This window comes from Cupressus sempervirens, chromosome 7 (genome assembly GCF_028749045.1).
Source record: "Cupressus sempervirens isolate cs-2001-9-10 chromosome 7, ASM2874904v1, whole genome shotgun sequence".
NCBI classification, from domain to species: Eukaryota; Viridiplantae; Streptophyta; class Pinopsida; order Cupressales; family Cupressaceae; genus Cupressus; species Cupressus sempervirens.
Window position 1 is genome coordinate 757,477,928 of NC_143124.1, and position 24,630 is coordinate 757,502,557.

Genomic DNA, 24,630 nt, shown 5'->3' on the forward strand with positions numbered 1-24,630 from the left:
TAAACCATGCATAACAAAGTAATAAAGTAATGCTGAATAGTAATAGTAACAATGCACAAAGATAACTCATGACACCATATTTTGTTAACTAGGGAAACCCTGACCAAGGGAAAACCCTGATGGGGATGATATCCACTAGATAATATACTGATATATATGTTCCTTATTAGAGGATGGACCCTGTTAGGACTCAATGAGAAAATTCAGTATAACCAATCCTTATTTGAAGACTTTGAATCTATGTTAGGAGATTCCAACTCTGTTAGGAGTTGTAGTAAAATGTATGCAAGAAGAGCGCACTAACCAAATGTGCTATTTTAACTACAAGAAGAGCTCATTGTTCAAACAAGTAATCTACTATTATTTTCCTTCCTTCATAGATCTATGATCTTTAGCTTGATCTCAGATCACTAGATAGTTCATAGAAAACTTCACATATATTGCTTTTACAAAAGTTCTCTCACTTTGTATAATTTCACAATTACATAATCTCACAAGTTTGCACACTTGGTACACAATAGAAAACTTCTTATCGCAAGAAGTTATTTGTATAAATACCATGCCTTTACATAAAATACTACTAGGTTAGCTAAGACCACAATTTACTTTTTTGAGTTAGAGTAAACATCTAGGATGTCGGCCCTAATTGGACAAGTAGATGTTTTGCAAACAAAATAATTCTTTCCTTCAATTCCACTATCCTGCTTCATGATTAACTCTATTTTGTATAGTCCATACAAACTTTTGAGGTTATACATGTCATTGCCAACATGTATACTATCTCCATGTAATTTTTCTTATGACCTCTGCAACATGTTATAAAAAAAATAATACACTACTGTAAACCAAATTCTATACTTAGACAATTTTCTGATAGCAAAATACTATGTATCTATGTATCTTTATTTATGAGGTTTCCTATCAACATGTACATCATCTGTTGCCATTAATAACAACAATTACATATCACTATTAGCCAATTATCAACAATTAGGTTGAATGTTTAGAGCATTGAAAGATGTCTCAACTCTAGCTAATTCTCCAGACTATCTTATTTTTGCTTCTACAGATTCTAATCTTCCAAGCAATGTTTCCTTTGTGAAACCTTTGGTGTAGGGCATAACTAGTTGAATCATCAAAGTTATTTTCTTGAATGGTGGTGTTAAGATTTTCAAGATCTTCCTTATAGCTTCATCATCTTCTTTAGTTCTACCAAGAGATTAGATTCTTGCCATAATTTATGATATTCTACCTACATAACTTCTTGCAGATTCATTTTCCATCATCTTAGCATCTTGAAATGTGCAAATCCAATTTTGCAATATTATTCTTTTTGCATGATCATCACCTTCAAAAGTAACTTCTAATTCTTTCCAAATTTCATGAGAAGTTTGAAATGTCTTTACCTGATTGTATTCATTCTCTAGAATAACTGACACTAGGGCTTCTCTAGCTCTCATGTTACACATGAATAGATCTCTTTCTGCTTCATTGTATTCCTCAAGCTTGTTTTCATCAACAATTGTCTTCTCACTCTTTGTCAAAATCCAATAGCCCAGACCCATGCACAACAAATGAGTCTTCATCTTCTCCTTCTAATTGTCATAGTTGACCATATCAAATCTTTGACTATATTTTTTGAACATGTTTGCCATTGATCTCCCAAAGTTTTAAAGCCTTATCTTCAAGGACCTAAAGCCCTGATAGCAATTGTTAGAATATATTGTCCACTAATATAACTGAGAGGGGGGGTGGTGAATCAGTTATCCAACTATCATCACAAACATTAACCTTAAACAAACTTAAGCATGTGAGTAATATAAACTAAAACCACAACAAGATATATACAATTAACACCAGATATGTTAACTAGGGAAACCCTTGATTAGAGGGAAAACCCCAATGGGGATGGTACCCACAAGATGATGTACTAATAAGGTGAATGCACAAAGTTGGGTCGTAATTTTGTGGAAGTCAAATCCACGAAATGAGACCTCTTAGAAACAGGTACTTGATTTTAAAAAATGGGCACTTGTTTTCAGCTCAGGTACCCAACCCTAAATTTTAAAAATGGGCACCTAAATTTTTAAAAAATGGGCATCCATTTTTAAAAAGAATCAGACACTCATTTTTTAAAGAATCAGGTCATTTTTTTAAGAATCAGGTACTCATTTTTTATTTTCAAAAAATGGCCACCTTTTTTTGAAAAACTAAAAAATTTAAATTTTTTAGAAATGGGTACCCATTTATTAAAAGTAAAAAATGGGTAACCATTCTAAAAAACTCAATTTTGGGAGGATTTTAAATGCCGCTTTTAATTTTTGAAATGGGTACCTATTTTTTTAATTTCAAATAATGGGTGCCTGTTTCTTACAACATGAGGCAAGATTTTTTTTTTCCTACCTCAAATTTTGCTTCAGGATAGGCTTGGTAAGACCAAGCCTATGCCTTGGCCTCTCAAGATTTGGCTAAGGCATTGAACTATCAAATTCATGCCTTGCCATAATTTTTAGAGGGTCTTCTCGATTAAAATATTTTACAAAAAAAAAACCCATTAGAGCTCTCACTGTTCTAATTTTAGAAATTTAAATTTTATAGTGTTATGATTTTATTTACTATTTTTGTAGTATTTTTTAATCAAAGGTGGTACATAAATGTAAAATAGCGACACTCAGTAAAACTTTAATTACTTTTTTATTTTATAATTTTTCTTAAATGAATTTATATATCATCAATCTACATTCAATTCTTTTGAAGTTAATTTTTTTTTGAAAAAAGTGAAATTTTGATCAAATTATGGTATCTGTATATGAGAGGTTTTAAAATTTACCTTTATAGCCAATTAATAATTAATAATAATAAAATTATTCAATAAAAAATTAAGAAAAAATATTACCATCAATCTTTGGTGTGTTAGGTAACTTCATTTAAAAGGATTTAAATTTATTTATTTATTTGTGTCAAATTATGGTGTTCGTATATGAGTGTGGTATGGTCTTGAAACAAACATTTTGAAAAAGTGGTTTTTAAAGATCCATATCAAAAAAAATCTATCATATGGATACACAAATAAATTACATATTCAAAAACTAGATTCCAAACACTACAATTTTTATTTTTGAAGTTTTTTTATATTTAATTTTTAAATGCATCAAATTTTGACATCAATTGACTAGAAATTTCAAAAATAGGAAAACAACTTCTACTTTTTGCCCAAAAGTGAGACCCAACTTCTTGCACTTACACAATATAAATATTCCTTGTTAGAGGATAGACCCTATAAGGATTTTGTTACAATATTCAATACATATGAGTCCATGTTAGGAGACTTTGAATCTCTATTAGGAAATTCCAACCTGTTAGGAGTTGTGGAAGACAATTGGACCCATTGCCCAAACAACTTCAAGGTTAAGATCAAAGAACCCACTATCTAAGTGATCTCTATATTATTCCTTGTAGAATAATAGAATTGAAATGTATTTCCTTCCTATGTCTCTATCCTATCAACTAGACTTCTGCTCTTTTAGATCACGTAACCATATTTCATACTGCGCATCCAATGATCCTTTGGATCACTTACACGCATTCAGTAAGTATTCTACTCTTCACATTGCACACTAATACTTCACATTCCACTTGGTCCTCTCATCCAAATTCTTCTTAATGAACAAGGAAAACAACTTTCCTTTATACTGTATCTTCATAATAATTTCTTGACTTAGCCTTGAGGCTTTCTCAATTATTTAAAATAAGATGATTAATTAGTTCATAATTACAATAGCACTGTCGGCTCACAGTCTATACAAAACTTCACATGTGTGGAACCACATCTTACACACACACTGACATCATCATATAACTACCCTCTATCACTACGTGACTGTGCATCTCTTCATTACATCTTAGATGAAAGATAGTGATAGATCATCAAAACTCTTTTTTCTAATGCTCTATTTTTGCACTACTTCCAGTAAATCAAGTGTAACCTCTATAAACCATTGACTTAGACTTAGTCTTCTTAAATACATCATTATGAAAATATGAGGAACATGTCCTCCACTACGCATAATCTAAAAATTCCTTAGCTTTTGCACATCATAAGATTACTGACTACTATTCTTCTAGTCTTTACAAAATTATTGTTATGTTGACATCAATGAAAAATGAAGTCATGAATGCAACATATCAATACTCTTCAATGCTTAGGATACTCCCCCAATGTAGTATCATCAAAATTCATGCTAATAGATACTATCACCAGTTCCAAGACACATACATTGGTTGCTCAAACATCTACAAGGAAGTAGAAGTAGAAATCAGAGCCCAAGAAAGATTCAATAGGAAGTGAGAGTTCCTCCAAGCCTACTCCTAAATTAGATGCTAAAAAATTGTCTCATAAGGGTAAATATTCTAAGTTTGGTGAGCCTTCCTTCAAGACTAAGAAGTTCACAAATGATCCTTGCATTTTTTATGGCAAGGAAGGACGTCTAGTTTCTAGGTGTTGGAAATGTCTTGAGGCTTTAGAGGAGGCCATGCAACAAGAGAGTATTTCTTCTCCGAAGCCACCACCTCCTCTTTTAGGGAAAGGATATGCTCTTTCTACATGATCTTTGTCTTCTACAACTATTTTGATTTTTGATTCTAGAGCTTCACATTATAGTATCATATGACACACTCACCTGATTTGGTTATGTCACTTGCTCAGAGTGTTACTACATAGATTGTAGTTGGTGATTCTTCACAGCTTTCAGTCATAGGTTCAATAACTATCTTTTTAGAAGGTGGTTCATTATAGGATGTTCTTTTTGTTTTGGCAATTTCTACAAACCTCCTATCTGTCTTTTAGATTTGTCATTCTGGCTTTGGAAAGATAGTTGAGTTCTCACCACATGATGTGTTTATTTAAGACTTCTGTGATCTTGACTTGGTTATTGCTAGAGGGAGTGTTGATCTACAATCTCACTTATATTAGTTCAATGGATTTGAGATCTTTGATTCTACATGCATTTCTCTCATTGCTCATGTAGACATAGTGAGAAAACTTTGGCATGAGAATTTTGTCCATGTCAACTACAAATATCTACAAAAAATGAGTACATAGGAGCTAGTGACTGGATTACTTCTGATCTCTTGTACTGACAATGTGTGTCAAAGTTGTGCACTTGGAAAACATCACATAGATCCTTTTCTAGTAGGTAGATCCACACATGCTAAGGCACCATTGGAGTTGATACACAATAATCTTATGTCTTTTCCCACTTCATCTTCTTCAGGTGCTCAATATGTGCTTACCTTCATAGATGAATTCTCTAGATGGACATGGGTGTACTTTTTGAAGTACAAGTATGATGTCTTTGATTCATTTAAAATCTTTAAGAGATTTTTGGAGAAGTAGTTTGGTATTTTTGTCAGGCATATACACATTGACAATGGGGGGAACATGAAAATTAATCTTTTAGAGATTTTGGCAATAAGCATGGCCTACAACATCAGTTCACAGTTCCCCACACCCTTTAGTAGAATGGGGTTGTAGAGAGAAAAAACAAAACATTACAAAAGATGGCCAATTGTATGGTTCAATCATGAGCTATGAGTTCTTCATTTTGGGCTGAAGCTATCAATTGTGCCAACTATATTTAGAATTAGATGCCTCACAAGGCATTGTGGCACTTGACTCCTAAGGAGGCTTGGAATCTTGTCAAGCCCAATGGTTGTGAGGCTTGGGCATTTATTCTAGATGCCTAGTGGAAATCCATGGAGAAGAAGAGTTGATAACTCATATTTTTTGGCTACTGTGAGGATGTGAAGGGGTACATGTTATTTGACCTTAGTTTTGTAGATGTCTTGTTTTGGTGATATGTTTAGTTTGATGAGCATTATCCTCAGATGGACCCACCATCACAAGCTTCTTCCTCACTACCCAATAATTCCTCTACTCCTCCATAGGATTATGCATCTTTTGAGGAATATCTTGATATTGATTCCCCTTCACCACCTCCACCAATTGTTTAACAAGTTTCCAAGTGGTCTTGTAATACTATTGATACAACCAGATCTTTGGCAGGTGATCCTACTGATGCTTGTTGCACACATACTTAGATAGTAGTTACTAACCTTTTGAGTCACAAAATTTTAGATGATCTACAAATTTTTTCATAGGTGACATGACACTTAGAGTGGGATAGGGCTATGGATAAGGAGTACTCTTCTTTGATGAAGAAGCACACGTGGGATCTTTGTCCTCTATCAAAAGGAAGAAAGTTGGTTCTATGTTGATGGGTGTACCGTACCAAGTATACTATAGATGGCTCTATTGATAGGTATAAGGCACATCTTGTTGCAATGGGTTTTTCATAGGTTGAGGATATTGATTACTCTGATACCTTTGCCCCTGTTGCCAAGATGAATTCTATTCATCGTGTACTCTCTCTTTCAACTTTACATGGATGGATAGTTTATCAAATGGATGTGAAGAGTGCCTTTTTACATGGCGACCTTCATGAGGAGATCTACATGGAGCAACCACATGGTTTCTCTTCATTATTATGTAGGCTTAAAAGGTCTTTATATGATCTCAAATAGGCACATTGGGCTTGGTACAAGAAGATGGATTCCTTCTTTCTTACTTCATAGTTCACTTGGTGTCATTCTAATCCTACAATTTACATTTAGCATTATGGGGCTGACTTATTGATACTTGAGTTTAATGTATATGATCTCATCATTATAGGTAGATTAGTCTATTGGATACAATCATTCAATTGTATGTTGTCTTTGATGTTACACAAATGTCAAATAAATGAAAAGAAAATCAATGTATGCTGAGCTCACTCAGAAGTCAAGGGAAATCTCATTGTTAACCAACTTCAGAGCAATTTTCTACAAAGATAAATTAGGCATCGAAGGAAAGTTTGTAAGGAATGAGTGTTAATTGAGATCACTCAGTTACCAAAGGAAATCTACAAAAAGATAGTGTCTTTTGAGTTCACTTGGTAGACAAAGGAAAGTTGGATGGAGCGAGTGTTAACTAATCTCATTCGGAAACCAAAGCAAAGTATTTTCTATGTTAGTGTTGACCAAGAAGGGTTGGCTAACAAATGATTTCCTTGAATCAACATATTTAGTTTGATGAATATATTTGTTAAGTCTAGCCAACTTAAGGGATGAATATTGAATATTTTTAAGTGTATTCAAGCTGACTTAGGTCAAGTTGTGGGATTAAATGTAAGAAGTGTGGAATTGAAGAAGATGAATAAAGGAAGTGAATTGGAAGAATAATTGAGTATCCTAAGTTGATCAAGCTGCAAAGTTTCATCTAATCAAGAAGGATCAAGTATTCAAGCTAGAATTAAGATCTAAAATCAGTAAAGGTAAGTTTGCATTAGAAACTAGGCCGTATCATTGTTACTCTCTAATAATTGTAGTAGTGAATTAAATCTCTTAACAGTATTAGCTTAACAAATATTTTGTAAATCATCTAATAATGTGGAATTTCTAGATTAAAGTGTCTAAAGACCTCTGAAAAAGCCACTCTTAACAGGGTTGGCTCCTAATAGGGCTCACTTTAGAAGAGTGAAAAGTAGTAACTAGTTGCAATTGGTGGGTTTTCCCAAATTGGGTTTTCATGTTAAATCATGGTGTCTCTTGTGTTCATGTTATTTTATTTCCATTTTTGCAACTAAGTTAATTTATGGTTACTCATGCTAAACATCTAAAGAATAAATATTTCTATGTTTGTTGACTTACAACAATTCTCAGTGTTTGTTGAGCAATTTTAGTGCTAACTGAGTTACAACAGTATTTTACTTTCAATAGAGTTTTTGTTTTGGTTTGTATTGATATCTAAGGGATATGGGATTTTTTTTTTGGTAGCTGATTCATCCCTTCCCTCTTAGTTACTCCTCTTATATTTCCAACATAGTCTCCATGATACAGGGTGTTCAATGAGCCTTGAGAGAGCAATTTGAGATGACAGACCTTGGACTTTTGCATTAGTTTTTGGGCCTATAGGTTGTTCAGTCTTTGGATGGGATAACCATACTACAAAAGAAGTATGATCTTGATATGCTTTAGAGATTGATCATGCTTTATTGAAAGCATACTCATACACCTTTTTATTTAGGTTTTTTTTTAATGTACCACTTTCTCTACTCCTATAATGGATTCCACTTTATACAGACAATTTGTGGGTAGTTTGTTGTACCTATAACACATATTTCTTGATATTTCTTTTGTGGTTGGACTTGTCTCCTAATTCTCCCATGATCCACATGATAGTCATTGGAAAGATTCCAAATGTATCTTGAGTTACATTCGGGGTACAACATGTTATGGCATTCACTACACATTAGGGGATCCTCACGTTGTTGGTTACATAGACTCAAATTGGGCTGGTGATATTGATGATCACAAGTCTTTATGGATTTGTCTTCTATCTTGGTTATGGACCTATCACATGGTCTTGCAAGATGCAACATGCTCACACATTATCATCTACAAAGGTAGAGTATAGGGCAGCTGTAATGGCTAGTTAGGAGGTTTTGTGGATTCAACAATTGATGACTGAGTTTGGATTTCCTCCTGATAGTCTCACCTTTTTGTGGTGTGACAACCAAAGTGCTATACACATTTCCTCCAACCTGATTGAGCATCAACAGACCAAGAAAATTGAGCTTCACATGCACTTCATTAGGCATCTAATTCAAGATGGCACTTTGATCTTGGAGTACATTCCTACTGTTGAGTAGGTTGCAAAAATCTTCACTAAACCTTTTGCATCACTGTGGTATCTTTAGCTTCATTCTATGCTTTGGGTGAATGAAGTTGTCCTTGGGGGGTATCAATGATGAGTCCTTCCTTCCTTCTTTTCTTTCTATCTCTTTTTAGGGTAGATTTTTTCCCACTAGGTTTTCTCTATTTCTTCATTTCATAAAGATTTGATTGTGATTGGGTACCTCATCAGGCCTTGTTTTTGGGAACAAAGTTTTCTTTCCACATTGCATTATAGCTTCCTTGCTCTTTCTCCATTGTTTTTAGCTACATTGTTGTTCATCTTAGGGGGGGTGTTAGAGTAAAGTGTTAATTTAAATTCATTTATTAAATTACTGTTACTCCCTTCTTAAGATTTCACTTTATGCACTTTTGCATTCACATTTAATAATTAATTAGTAATTATGAAATAAATTTTACCTTTTAGGTTTTCGATCTCCTTCTATAAAGATTGATCTTTTGTAATTATCTCTCACCTTTTTCATTTATGAGAATACAATTTCCATATTTTGAGAAAAATTCTTGCCTCTTCTTTCCTTTTTCTTCTCTATGACAGGTTCTTGCATGCAGGTGTTCTTTGAGCTATGTGGATTTGTATTGCTAAAATCCTTCACTTCCATGGTCTAGTTTTTTGAGTTATTAGATGACCTCCATGTTAATCTCATTATGATTTTGAAAAATTAGTGATAAAACCCTTAGTCATTATCTAGCATAGTTGGTTGGTCATCACTGTGATCAATCCACTACTTAGGTTGAGTGAATAGTATATGTTGAGCATAATAGTTCAAACAATACATTTCAAGTGATATGACAAGACAATTAGTGTGGAGAATTAGTAGGTGCCAATCAATCGGTGTGTGCCAAATCACTTAGGTGTTGATCAAACAAAGTATGCCAAGCAGACAGTGTGTGTCGAGTGATTTAGGTGCTGAACAATTAGTGTTTGCCAAGCCATTTAGATCCGAGTAAACAACGTAAGAGAACAATTAAGGCTGAGCATCACAAACCTATTGATGTCAAGTAAATAGTGAATTATATACAAGTTTGTAATGGCACAAACTTTTACGTAAACCATTTTTGGCCGACAGTATATCAAATTCCTGAATTAAGAGATAAAGACAAGTTCATGTCACACATCCCTATGCAACCCATTGAATCAATAAGAAAAAGGGAAATATCTAGGTAGCAATAAGAATAAACTAGAGTTGTTGAATATTACTTAATATCATCTCTAAATGCCTATTTAAAGAGATAAACCCTAAGGTTGTGTAATATGATGAAGAAAGATATAAAGGAGAGTATCTTGTACAAAAGGAGGCATGAAGTAGATGCTTGATTGAAGATTCAATATTTTAGAACTAGTTGATTAGAAAATAACTAGTTTTGAGACAAGCAGTGAAAGGTCAGAGAAGAGATATTCAATCAAAAGGATCAATATACAACCGAGAAAGAGGAGATCTAACATCTAACAGAAAGGTGCTAACTGAAGGATCATGTACTAAGTTATTTTAATAGGTGATATAGGGTAAATCTCTTAATAGATTAGTCCTAATGTACTTTTGTAAATCTTCTAATAGAGTGCTTACTTAATTGTGAGTTTAAATCCTTTAGTCAAGGTAAGACCTAGAAATCTTTGTAAGCCTTTAATAGGGTATATCATAATTTATGATCAAAACTTTGTAGCCATAATTATCCACACTTTATTACTACAATAGTGAAGAGTTGTGGGTATCATCCCCACCCCAATGTTACCTTCTCCTTGGAGGGTTATGGGTAACCAAAATATTATATGTTATGTGATGATGTACATTATGCTATGGATGTGATGCATGTTACATATTTCAATTTATTTGATAAGTTATGAGATTGATGTATGGTGAAATGTTTTTATGGTGAAAGTTTTAAACACTGATTCACCCCCCTCTCAGAACTCACCTTCCCATTTATATTTCCAATAAATTGTATTAGAGCTAAGTTCTATAGAAAGAAAATTTTGACAAATTGAGAGATAAGATCTTGAAGATGGAAGTCTAAAAATTGGGAAAGACTATTGAGAACCAGAAGATAGAAATACAATTTTCCCAACATCAATTGAAGGAGGTAAGAGATGAACTAAAACAATCATTAAAGAGAAGAAAAGATCTGGCCATCCAACATAATGATAGTCAATATCAAGAAGAAGATACTACAAGATTATTTGAGGAAAAAAACTCAAAAGAGTTTGATGTAGTGATTGTAGATCTAATGGAAAAGAATGGTGCCCTAAATGAAGAAGTCGTGAATTTGAAAAGGGAACAAGAAAACAAATCAATATTGTTATGTGAGATATCCAAAATGAAAAAGAAAGATGAAGAAGATAAAGTCACAATTGAAGAAGACAAGAGATTATTGGAAAACAAACTTGAGAAGAATTCATTAGATGTGCAAAAACTTACCAAAACTAAACTAGATATGATGAATCAACTGATGATCACAAATCAAGAATTGAGCAGAAAAGACATTGAGATTGCAACTATGAAATCCCATAATGACCTACTGCAAAATGAATTGAATAAACTATCCAACTCAATCACCTATACCAAGCAATGAATTTGACAAAGGAAAAGGAAATGTAGATGCTAAGAAGTTAAAGATGCAGATGAACAAGACTTGGAGAGAGGAGGAAAATTGCACCACTTCAAGCCAAGATGAGGTCACTTCATCCAATGGATCAAGTGATCACATCACCCCCAAGTAAGAAATCAAAGGTATGTGTGGAACTAACATTTGAAATGATATATTTTGCATCAATTCCAAATACCTAAGGAATGAAGAGGTTTTATTAGCATAAATTAAGATGCAATGAAGTGATTAGAAGTTTGAGATATTTTATTGTTATAATATTTTCTATGTCACTATTGAGTATTTGAGAAATTACTATGGTTGCCAAGTTTTCTATGTTGGTTGAGCACATTGAAATCCTATAGTGACCAAGCTTACAATTATTTATGCACTAAGCATTAAATGAAAGGTATTTAAGGTTATATAGTTTATTTTAAAGTCATTTTCACTTACTAGAAAATCAAAGAGTGAGAAGGAGATTTTTGAAAGAGGATTCTAGTGACTACAAATGAGTTTCAATAGCTATATGACAAGTTCCATCAAATCTAGAGGTATTCTACTTATGTCGAGTTACATTGTTTCATGATTTTCAAGCCCTAGCAAGTTAAAATGGTAGAAAGCTCTTCAATGATAGAGAGGAAAGAAGGTAAAGAGGTTACAAATGTTCAATTTATCAACAATGATGTGTGGGAACCTCCAAAATTTAGAACCATACATCAAATCACATACAAAGGTGATCTGTTAGGTGCCTTTTCAATGATCCCACATAAGGTTTTAATGATTCATGATGTACGATGTTTCTAAATTTTTAAGTTAGGAGAAGTGGGAGACTTAGAGATTAGGGAATCCTATTAGAAGTTGTATGAGAATGGAATACTGAAGGAATAAAACAAAATCATAGAAAAAAGGGTTAGCGCCTGCACAAGATTTTCCCTATGTATTAAAAAATAGAATGGATCAAGATTGTCTTGAGTCGAATTTATGAAAACCATTTATGGTTGGAGGATGGTCTTGTTAGAATTACCAAATGAATCATTCATAGGGTAACAGGGCACCCTACCCTAGATAGACATAAGCCCATGATGAGTGAAACAAAAAAAGCTATTGAGAAGAATACATGAGTGGTATGGAACAAGAGGGAAATGCTAATTCATACAATTATAGATCATGTTGGCCTGGTTTTCACCTAGTTGAAATCCTTTATGTCCACTATGAAAATCTAGTTTATCTCACATAAGAAACAAGGGTTTCAATTCTCTTGATCAATCATGCCATAGAAAATCTCTAAATGTTATGCCCTAATGTATCCTATGCTCTAGCTTCCTTTAAACATTTATTAATTGACCACACCTTTCGAATTAAGGTGGTAGATTTGAAAAACGGCCTAATAAATTTTTAAATTTCTTATTCTAAGGTTTTTTTAATGATTATTTCTAATTTTTTTTTTGCAAAATTATCATTTTTCCCTAGCCCATAACTCAGTTTTAACCCTAGGTCGTGTTGTGGTTAGCCCGAGTCTTATTTTTCCTTGTTTGTAACCCTTCTAGTTATTTGTTATTATAGCCATGATCTCCTTGAGATGATTGATGATTGTCAAATTCTTTCAAGATGAAGGTGTTTAAATTTTACCTAAAGAAAGAATGCAAGAATCTGCCATGTGTCCATGTGGGCCATGTTGTGCAACAACTACAACCAAAAATCTTAACCATCCATTGTTTGAGGATCAACAGATGTTGTATTATTGCAAACTGAAGGTACAAGGTCTTTATGTAAAGTGAGAATATGAGGTTATGACACATGTCTTGATGGTCCTAGTTCTTAAAAGGAATGTAATGAAAACAATGATCTTTCATGATTGTCAGATGTGAAATGATCAATTGTGTTCATATTCTTCCATAATGAAAGTGCTTGAGTTTTAGCCAAAGTGATAATACAAGGTTTTGAAATATGTCTCACTAGGTAAAAGGTGATGTAATTGTTAAGTTTAAATAAAGACTATCATATTATGCTTAGATCAATGACTATTTTTCAAATTTCATGGTGTAACACACACAATTTGATCATTGGAGCATTAATACTATATCAAAGAAAATTTGTCGAAAGAGTTCTGCATAAAGTCTACAATTTACTTCACAAACTATCACAAAGAAAAAAAATCTGAAGCATAGCGAATCAAAGCTTGGATTTTTGGTTTTCTACATAGTGAATTATTGTGAAAAAATTATCTTGCTGAGGTTAAAATATTTGTGGTTAAGTACTTAAAATTTTATTGTATAAAGATTTTCTCCCCCATAGTTTGTTGAATTGATAAAATGCCTCCTTGAAGAGATTTTTCTAGCAAGATAGTTTATCAACATAGGAATGTTCATCATGATATCTTGGAACAATTTCCCCTCTCCACTAATGAGGTAGCCAAGGGAAAAGAATTGGTTCCCAAGAACCCTAGATTGTTGATTGGTGAGGGTTTTTGTGACAAGGAAAACTGGTTAAGAGATGTCCAACAATGAGTGTACTAGAATTGTTCAGAAAATTGTTCTCAGAGAGAAAAAATGATACCCCACTAAGTAATGTATGGGAATTCAACACTAGAAAGTTGATTGTCCCTGGTGTTTTCTTTGATGACGACTTGCTGACCATGTTGGTAAAGAGGCACAATCCTGTGCTAAGGGTTGTCAAGAACCATGCAGGAGACAACCTCTTTAGGGTGATTGCCAAAGTTATTAGGGAAGTCTTCATGCTAAAACCTAAGTATGCATTGCATAAGAAGATTGATTTTGATGATCTGCAAGCACAGTATGATGCTTAGAGGGTATATGTAGTGCCTGCCCTCGTTTACATCTTTTCTGGATATTGTTGTTGTTATTATTAGACTATGATAGACTAGTTTTATGTTGATGGATTAGTAGTATTGTTTTGAGACTATCAGACATTATGTTATGGATTCAGTTGGTATATGATGAGATCATTTAGACTTTACATTTCATGTATGCATGATGATCATTACATTGCTTTCAGTTATTGTTGATGATTAGTTAGATTGTTTATTATCTCATGTGTTTTATTATGGATACTTACCCCATACTTGCATGTGTATGGTGTGCGTGTTTGCTCATATTGTATGGCATTTCTGATATGGTTAAGGAAGGGAGTCATAGTCACTTGCTAGTTCAGATCTACACGATGCACCACTTCTTGCCATTGTCTGTTTAGCTTAGCATTATATATATTGTATGTACATGCATGGTTTTTTCTGCAGGTTGCAGGTACCAGGTATCGACTTCCCTCAATTGCCAGGATGAGCGTACCCTATTATACTATCTTAATGATAAGAGAAGGGAGATAAATTCTCAAGTCCAAATCCCAAACCCTTAAACCAATTGTCCTAGTAAGGTAGGACAAGTATCTAGATATTTTATCCACTGAATGTGTCGGATGACATATTTCATGATTTTTAACCCTTTAGATTGATTTTGTGTGAATTGTTCTATGATGGGTTTTCATATTTTATCTTGGAGGTCTATGGTGAATTTTCTATTAATTAAGTCTTAATAAATAAATTTAATTAATACATTAATTAGTTGAGAAAATTAAGATAAAATATCATGGTTTTTGATATTTTGATTATAATTAATTAAATGAGAATTAAATAAAAGAAAATTAGAAATTAAAAATTAATAATAATTATAAAATAATAATAAAGTTATAAATAAATAATAATAATAAAAGTTATAAAAATTAAAATGAAAGTTATAAAAATTTAATAGAAATTATATAAAAAGTAAATTAGAGTTATAAGCTTGCATAGGAGTTAACGCACCTTTTCTATTTCTCTTATGTCAACAACACGGGGGTTAGTGCATCAATTAAGCACATGGTGGCTACAACCTTATGATTCATCTAGAAGGTTGGAAAAGACACATGCTTAGTTGGTAACACCTTCCAGCTATTTCTAAAGACATTCTAGGTGTTTCCTGAGAGCTCTTTATATTCAGGCATTCCTAGAAGCTTAGAGAGCGTTTGGAGAGCATTTGGAGCATTGGAAGACTTGGGAACTCTGAAGAAGGGAGGAGCTTGCTTTGCAGGTTTTCTGAGGAAGAGTGAATTAGCATCAGAATCCGGGTAGATTCTTGTGATTTTACTTATGCTATTTTCACATCTTGCATTCCCTATCTTCTCCATGTCTTCCATATGTTTTTTGAGGATTTTTCTATTTAATTGTATGCATTCTCAATATAGGTAGTTAAATTTATTTGAGAATCTTATATGCATAGGTTTGAAAAGAACACGGGGCTAGGGTTTAAATTGTAGCCAAGCCATTAGATAAATTATTGGATAAATTTGAGATCAAAAGTTTATAGGAAATTCTGAGAAATTGAAATTTGTAAATAAACTATGTATATACATGTTTATATTTTTGAATCTGCATACATATATACATATATATATACAAGTATATATATGTATACATGTCTATATGCTATGATATTTGATAAAACTCTGTGTGCATATATATATATACACACACACACACACATATATATATACATATATACCTTTATATATATATACATACATATGTATATATACATATATATTCATTTATTTAAAAGTCAAATGATATATCACAATATGAACTTATAAAATTGCATCGCGATTGATTGAGTACGTTTCAAAAATGTTATTCGAAACGCATTTAAAAAAATAAATTATTACACACTTTGTGGGACGGGATACACCCACCCGTACCCATACTAAGTAATGCGCCGGTGGTCACATACTGCAGCCGTAGACCTAGGACCACAGGCCGAGACTGTTCAGCCGAGCTTTAAAGCCACGCATATTGCCATGCATTTTTTTTTACCTTAAACAATGCTGAGTGTTGGTATTAGAAGTAATATGTTTTATAACCACAAGTATGGAAAGGACCCCGCCTACACAGGAGGTAATCGCAGGATACTGCGGTCGGCACTTGATAGTGGTCGGTGCGATTTATAAATTGCCTTCTTTTATTGTTGTCAATAACATATATTATAGTATATGTATTTTGTGATTTGGTTTTATGGGTAGAAAATCGGGTTTTCACAATTCGATTCTCATAACACTTTTAATATTATTAAATATTAATAATATATATATATATATATATTTATATGTATGTATATATATATATATATATATATATATATATATATATATATATATATATATATATATATGTAAGTATATATATATGTTATTAATAATCCATAATTATTATTTTTGATAAAAGATTTGAATTAAAAGATCATTCTTTGTATTAATAAATTATTTTGTCTTACAATATTAACTAAATTAATTGATTTGGTTAATAAAGAAAAGATGTTATGAACTTAATTGGTAAATTCTCATGACTAAATTTATTATTTAATTTTGATGGGGGTCATTTTCAAATAACAAATATATAGACAAAATATTATTAGATCAATTAGAAAATTGAGTCTAATGGTTTTTGGGGAGAAACTTTTATCTATCAAACAAAGACATGTGTTAGGAAGAACGTACAAAATGGTCTTCCATTCATTCTCCAAACTTGGAAACTTAAACTGAGACCTCTACATTTAATTCAAGTATGTAAATTTATCAAAACCAAAACATGTGTTTACATTGTGTATTCTTTATGCTATTGTTTTGGGTTTTGGGTTGACTAGTGTTGACCATTTATAGGACGTCTACCAGAGGCTTGGGGGTTATGTGATTGTGATGTCATGATGATGTTTTAATCTTGATCTTTATAAACCCAACCATGGTTATGTGATGGAGTGCTCTATGTAATGTTTGTAATTATTGATTGTTATAGTTGAGATTCTTATGTATGAGACACTTGACTTAACCATTTTTGGTTCATCGATCAGTTATCCTTGGTTATTTTCTAGTCGCCATGATGGGACTGAAATGTGGATTTATTCTTGATGATGTCATGTTGTGACATGTTTTAACTCAACCATTTTGGAGTCTTCGATTAGTATGATTGAGATATATTTTGGTTATTGAGAACCAATGGATACTTTTGATTATCAATGATACTTCAGTTGCCAATAGAGAGCTGTTGTGATCATGATTTTCTATGGATGCTTGCTCATGGAGATTTGATGCTTTTATGCATATTTGATGATTTTATTATGGAATATCTTTTGTGTTTTGATATTTATGATTCCATGAGCTTAGGGTAGGATATCTGCATGTAGTGTCAAGAAGTGGCTTGCAATGGGGGCCGGGGCCCTAAGAGGCTGCTAGGGCAACTCATTTTAAGTTGGTTAAAAAGTGAAAACATTCACATCTAATACTAACTAAATGAACCTAAAAAGATAAGTGTTTCATTCTCGCCCATGTCTTGAGTGCTTGTACAGACTAGGATGGGAGTAGAGAGAATGCATGGTTGTGACCTTGCATTCCATATATGCCTCGTCAGTATGAGAGGATACTAGTGGCCGCATGAGGATCAGTATGGACCCATGGAGTTTAGCTAACTACCAGGGTAACTTGTACATGATCTATGTGATGACACTTTCTCGCTTGCATAGTAGGTTCCTACATGTCATTGTGTGCCTCTAGGACTAGATGTCAATTTTGTGTTTGGAACCTTTGAGTTAGTATATTTTTAGGATTCCTAGACTTATAGAGATTTATGCTATGTGTTTTGGATAGCCTGTTTGGGACTTGAGATTATCTCCTCAGCACCATGGGAGTGGACCACTTAGGTACCACGCGGTCAGGTGGTAGTGTTTTTCCACTCTTATCATTTGAGATTCATTGAGACATCGTGGCAGATGCGTCCTTTGTGATGGTGGATATGTATCCTTTCATTGATGATTAGCATATGTTAGATGATGTTATCTTATGCTTATATTTGCATGTTAGATTACTTTTTGCATATGATATAGTATATGTTAGGAGTGACATTCTTACTATGTTGATACCGATGATCTCTTCGGTGACTTGGAATGTTACGCATGGAGGGATGGCTAGGGCCCACGATGGTCTAATGATGCTATTAACGGTTAGGAGGAACCATGCACTTAGTTTATTATGTTTGATCTTTATGATGGATGTATCATGGATTAGAATAGGATGATGTACCCGCATATGTATATTCTTTTAAGCTTTCATACCCTGTGACATGTACAGTGGATGATTAAGTATTTAGAAATGTAATGTATAAACAATGGATTTATCATTAATATTTCATGTGGTTGTTATATTAGATGGATTCAATAATGTTAGTTAATTTAGATGTAATTCAACATTAAGGGATCCTTAAAGAATGTAATTTGTAATCAATGTTATGTTTACTTTTAGATGGACATTGCTATTGCTTCCGTTACTGAGTATAAGTTATATGTGGTATTTACTTTCATGTTAAAAAAAAAAAAATGCTACCAAACTTAGTGAAATTCTAGGTTAATTCTTTGGATCCCTTGGCGGGGCATTACATTAACTATGCATTGCATAAGAAGATTGATTTTGATGATCTACAAGCATGGTATGATGCTTAGAGGGTATACCTTTGGGGAGAGCCACAATAGGAGCATTTTGTAAGGATAGAGCATCTTCCACTGGTCATATCTCATACCCCCAAGCCCTTATTGAAGAAATATTTTAATCCCAAGGCATATGCACTTTACTTCTCCCTCTACAAAATCTTTGGTATGGATGAATAGGATCACATCCCTGGGTCTCTTATTTTTATGATTTCTCAGATCTTGTCATAAGGAATGACCTTTATTTTTTATTATGCATCTTACTTGGTTGAGGTAATACACAATAGAATAATTGACATCAACAAGGGTAAGGTGGAAAAAATATTTTATTGGTATTCTTTAATAACATATATGTGTTTGTACAAGGGAGTTTTTACATTTTCAAAAGGCATGAAACTAGAGCTAGAAAAGGACAAGGAGAAGCTACCAATTTAGTTATGGAGTGCTAATATGACAAGGGAAGTCACAAATGCCAGTTTTGTGTATTTTGATAGGTATATTTCCTCAAAGATGGGGATCTGGTTGACTAGAGATAACCCTAGGATACCCTAGTCCTTACTAGAGTTGATCAAGCCCAAGGATCATGCCAAGGTTTTGAAAGTAACTCATAACTGGGGGGATATTATCTCTTACTTTGCATCTATTTTTTTTAGTGTATATGGTTTCCAAGGGAAACCTCATGTCCTCCCATAGAAGGTGCCTCGAAAGGTTGGAATTACTAAGTTTATGTGGTTAGTAGGAGGGCTTGAAGAAAGAGAGCTGGTGGGTAGGTCAAGAGGGACAATTTTTCCAAATTTCAAAGTCATCCACAATTTTGTACTCACCAAAGGAGGATGGAGACACATAGGTAAGTTTCTTTGTAGATACCAAATGGGTCAGTCTCATCCTCATTTTATTGACACAAAAGGCTTCTATGACATGTTCAAAGATAGGACTAAAGACAAATCATATGAACATGTTGTTTATTTTCCTAAGGATATTATAAGAAATGAATTTTCTTTGCAAGAACATAAAGTAAAAAAGGAGAAATGGGAAGTATATAGAAGGGTCTTAGAGTTTATAAATGATTTAGATAAGAAGTATGGTTCCCTTGTCGACATTAAATATTAGGGAGATAAGATGAATAAACTTATGATAAATCTTGCTAGATTCATGCACACCCTTAATGAGAAAAAAAGGGATATTACTACAGGCTTACCTAGAATAAGCTATAGAGATTGAGAAAAGGCTAGAAAATAGGGTAATAATAAGCCCAAGACAATACACTTTGTGAAGAAAAGAAAGATATGTTGTGGCTAGGAATGTAGATATACAACTTGTTCTTTTGTATAGAAGGAAATCTTTAGAGAGTACACCCTTAGCACTAGTTACTAGAAGGCATAAATTGGAAGAAGGATCTTAATCTAAAGCTAATGAGTACTCCCCTTCATAGATTCACATCTGTATTGCTAATGAAGATTTCTTAAGGGAATAGCTGAAGCAAATGGGAGGTCAAGGTGATATTTTAATAACTACATCAAAGGTAGAGGAGGGAGCACTTTAAGATCCTCCAATGCCACTCCTAACCCTTACTATTGAAGATTTTAAGGGGAAGGAGATTTATCCTATTGTAGAGTAGGCTACAAGAAGTTTTTTGGATGATGATAATTTTGTGAAGTCTAGGGAATTTTTGAAATTTTTATGGAGAAGTAACATTGAACTTTTTAAAGCAAAGTGTAAAAAAATGAAAATATAGAAAGCTACTAGACATGAATTTGACATAGAGGAAGAGGTAAAGACAAGTATGATAGAAGAGTTCAATCAGATAACCCCTTTGGTTGGAAGGTAATTGCTAAAGGATTAAGGAGTAATGATACTGTCAGAATGAGACATTGCTAACACAATAATTTTTGATGTAGTGAGAAAAGAAAAAGAAACAAAGTTCAAAACTCAAGAAGAGATAAAAGAAGCCCATAAAGGGGAAAAATATAGAAATGACCACAAAGCTTTAGTCATGTGGTCTATACAAAAGAAAGACAAGTCAAGTGCTCAAGAAGTCATAGATGCTTAACACACCAGGAGCCTATTGATACATAGGGTAGAAGAAGTGGATAGTGGGTAGGTAGCTCAAACAAATAAAGAAGTGACTAATTTTGGGGTGGTGGTAGCTTCCAAAGATGAATAAATTTCTTGAACTAAATGTAAAGTTTGAAAAGGTCCTTGAGGAATATGATGAAAGAGCAACAAGAATAAATGAGATGGAAAAAGATCATTTCAAATTTTCAAAAGCAACAAGGTAAAAAAAAAAAGGAGAAGAACCTAGCTAACTTTTGATTGCTTCTTCCCCAATTCCTCCACCACCCACTAGACCCATAGTGGAAATTCCTAATACACCTCAGTATTAAGGAAGTAGTACTGCAAAAGAAGTAGTTGAAGGAGAGAAAATAAAACTCAGGGAACTATAGGTAGAATTGGTAATCCAACATGATAAAAAAAAAGGGATAATATCCTATTTTTGGTAGATATGATCAATTGGCTCCTATTCCATTTAGAGTTGTCTAGGTTGATGAGAATTTGGAAAGAACTGAATACTAATGAAGCCAACTTAAGACAAATTTTGAATAAATGGATTAGTATAGATAATTACATCAATGCTCCATGTTTCTCTATCATTGATGTAATTGATGACCTTATAGAGAAATTTTTTGACCAAGCAAGTGATCTATTGAATTTTGATCAAAAAAGAGATATGCTATAGAGAAGATTGAAAATGTATTTCTCTACGTATCTTAGTAAATTTTTTGATCTCTTTCCCCATGCATTAATAAGCCTATGTTGTATAAAAGATAAGGAAGAATGAGAAAATGAGTTGAAGGAACTAATAAGTATTAGAATGAATAATGTAGTTAATAAAGAAAACTACATCTAGTTTGCTAGAACTAGTGAAGAGTTAGTTCAGGTACAACTATTCTTTGATTCTTTCAATAAATATTTTGATGAAATAAAGAAGTTGGGTAAAGATGTGCTAAAAAGAGAAAGAGATATACTGAATTTCAATTGGCCAGATGACATAGTTTTCAACAAGTGGATGACAGATTATTCTTTAGCTATACAGTTGTTATAAATGGCTTCTCTAGAAGGATTCAGAGATAAAGAAACATCTATAGACAAGTTGTAGTTGGTTGATACAACTACTCAAACTGGTGATATGGTAGATAATTAACAACTTACAACAGATACCATAGTGCCAAAGCTTGACATAATAGAAGAAGATAAAGTGGTCCCACAACTTCACGAGGAACATAAAAAAGAGTATTAATCATCAAGTGTAGCGAAAGAATGAGAAATTGCCAAAATAGAATTGGCCCCACCATAAAGCAACTAATGAAAGGATAATTCTGTTATCTAGTGAAAGACCACATGTTTTTTCTTTTTTCTCATGCAAATTTTGATAACGAATTTTTTTTCCTTTTGTAACCTTTTTGTTTTAAGGATAACTGTCCTTTTCTATTAATGTTTTCAGTTAGACCTACGAGACTAGTATATATATTACACATATATAAGTGTGATATATATATTTATATGTATATGTATATGTATATTACTATAGATATTTAATATATGATATATTATATATATTTGTTATTTTATTAATTATAGTGGATAGACATGTCTCATGCAGAGACATGTCTCTCACTGTGTCATTTACAATACACATAAGAGGAGATTGATGCATTTGAAAATCATTTACCATGAAGGAAATGCTAATACATTTGTGGTGATCATCCTCCTTTAACATGGTATCAAAGCATTAAAGGAGGAAATTTTACTAAAATATTTAATCTAAAATGTTTCTCTAATTTTCTATTCTCAAGATTATGAAAGAAAATCATTATAGAAATCATGGTAGCCTTCCCAACAAACAAATCTCTTACCTACTCTTGAATTTCTAAGTTGCATGGTCCATGTGAAGTGCTTTGAGGAGCTTTAAACTAAAAAACTAGTGGAGTGAGGATAGGTTTGCCTGGTAGTGTCATGTTGAATTATTGGTAAGGGAGGCAACAATGGAAATATTTTAGGAGCCATACCCACTAGACGACTGTACATTAGGGCATAAATAATTTTGAGAAGTCATCCATTCAACCATTAAGGAATAAAGTTAGTACTAAAGCAATGAAAGCTATAACAAATTAAATATGATATAAAGATAAACTAAATAATTAATAACTCTATTTATTTTATGTTCCTATTGGAAGAAACAAATGTTTTACATACGAATATCATTTGAAAATCATCAAATACTTGACTAGGGATAATATCTTATTTTAATATTTGGGAAGTGATAAAACTCAATGCCTTGACAATGAGGACCATGAGAGAGTGTCAAGAGAGACTTCTACAAGGAATAAGTTTTGTTGCACCAATTTTATTAACTGTAAGAAGAACCTAATATTTTAGACATTTGTTTGCCAGCATAGGTTTTTCAGTTGATGACATAAGAAAAATAAATAAAACCAAGGAAAAAATAATAAGGAATCCCATCTATAGTGAATAAAGGGATTAAATCCTCATAAGCATTTAATGCTAAGGAGTGAGATTTTGAGGAAAAAAAGGTAACTTCACATGATTTCTGATACCTTGAGTGGCATCAAAACACCAAGTCAATTAAGAAAGGGAATATGAAGTTGGTAGAAATCATAAGTAGCAACAAAAAAAATTAAAATAAATAAATAAATAAATGTATCTATCACTGCTACATCTGAGGCTATTTTTCGACCATTATTGGTCAAAATTTTGACCAACTTCGACCAACTCATTGGTCGGAAATTTTTCGGTCAAAATTTTGACCAACCTGCTAGTTGGTCAAAATTTTGACCAATACTTTGGTGAAAAAACTCCCATAGCCATAGTGCAAGTTTTGCCTGGAATTGGTCAAAATTTTGACCAATGAAGATATAAATTTCGACCAATAAAAGTAGAAATTTTGACCAATGTAGGTAAAAAAATTGACCAAGAAAGGTGGAAATTTTAACCAATAAAGGTAGAACTTTTGACCATTGAAGGTAGATAATGTTGACCAAGAAAGGTAGAAATTTTGACCAATGATGGTAGAAAATGTTGGCCAAGAAAGGTAGAAATTTTGACCAATGAAGGTAGAAATTTCTACCAACACTTGGGTGTAAATTTTTTTTCAAGCATTCTATAAAAAAGTTGACATGCTTTGCATATGATATGACATTTTGCATGCATCCTACACTCTCTCATTTGACTGATGGTGGATTACGGAGAGTGATCTGAAACGATGACACTAAAAAACACACAATCAAATCCAAAATGAACTTGCATTACAAATGGATTGTGGAAATATGATATTTTTGAATTTGCATGCATGTCTACCATGACAATCACAACTTAAACATATATATTTGTATATGTTTAAGTTGTGATTGTCCTAGTAGACATGCATGCAAAATCAACAATATCATATTTCCACAATCCATTTGTAATGCAAGTTCATTTTGGATTTGATTGTGTGTTTTTTAGCGTCATCGTTTCAGATCACTCTCTGTAATCCATCATCATCCAGATGAGAGAGTGCAGGATGTATGCAAAATTTCATATCATATGCAAGGCATGTGAACTATTTTATAGAATGCCTAAAAAATATTGACAATCACTAATTAAATTGTCATAAACACTGACAGTAACTAATATGCTTCTTCATTAATATGCCTGATACAATAAGAAAACTTGGTAACTATGC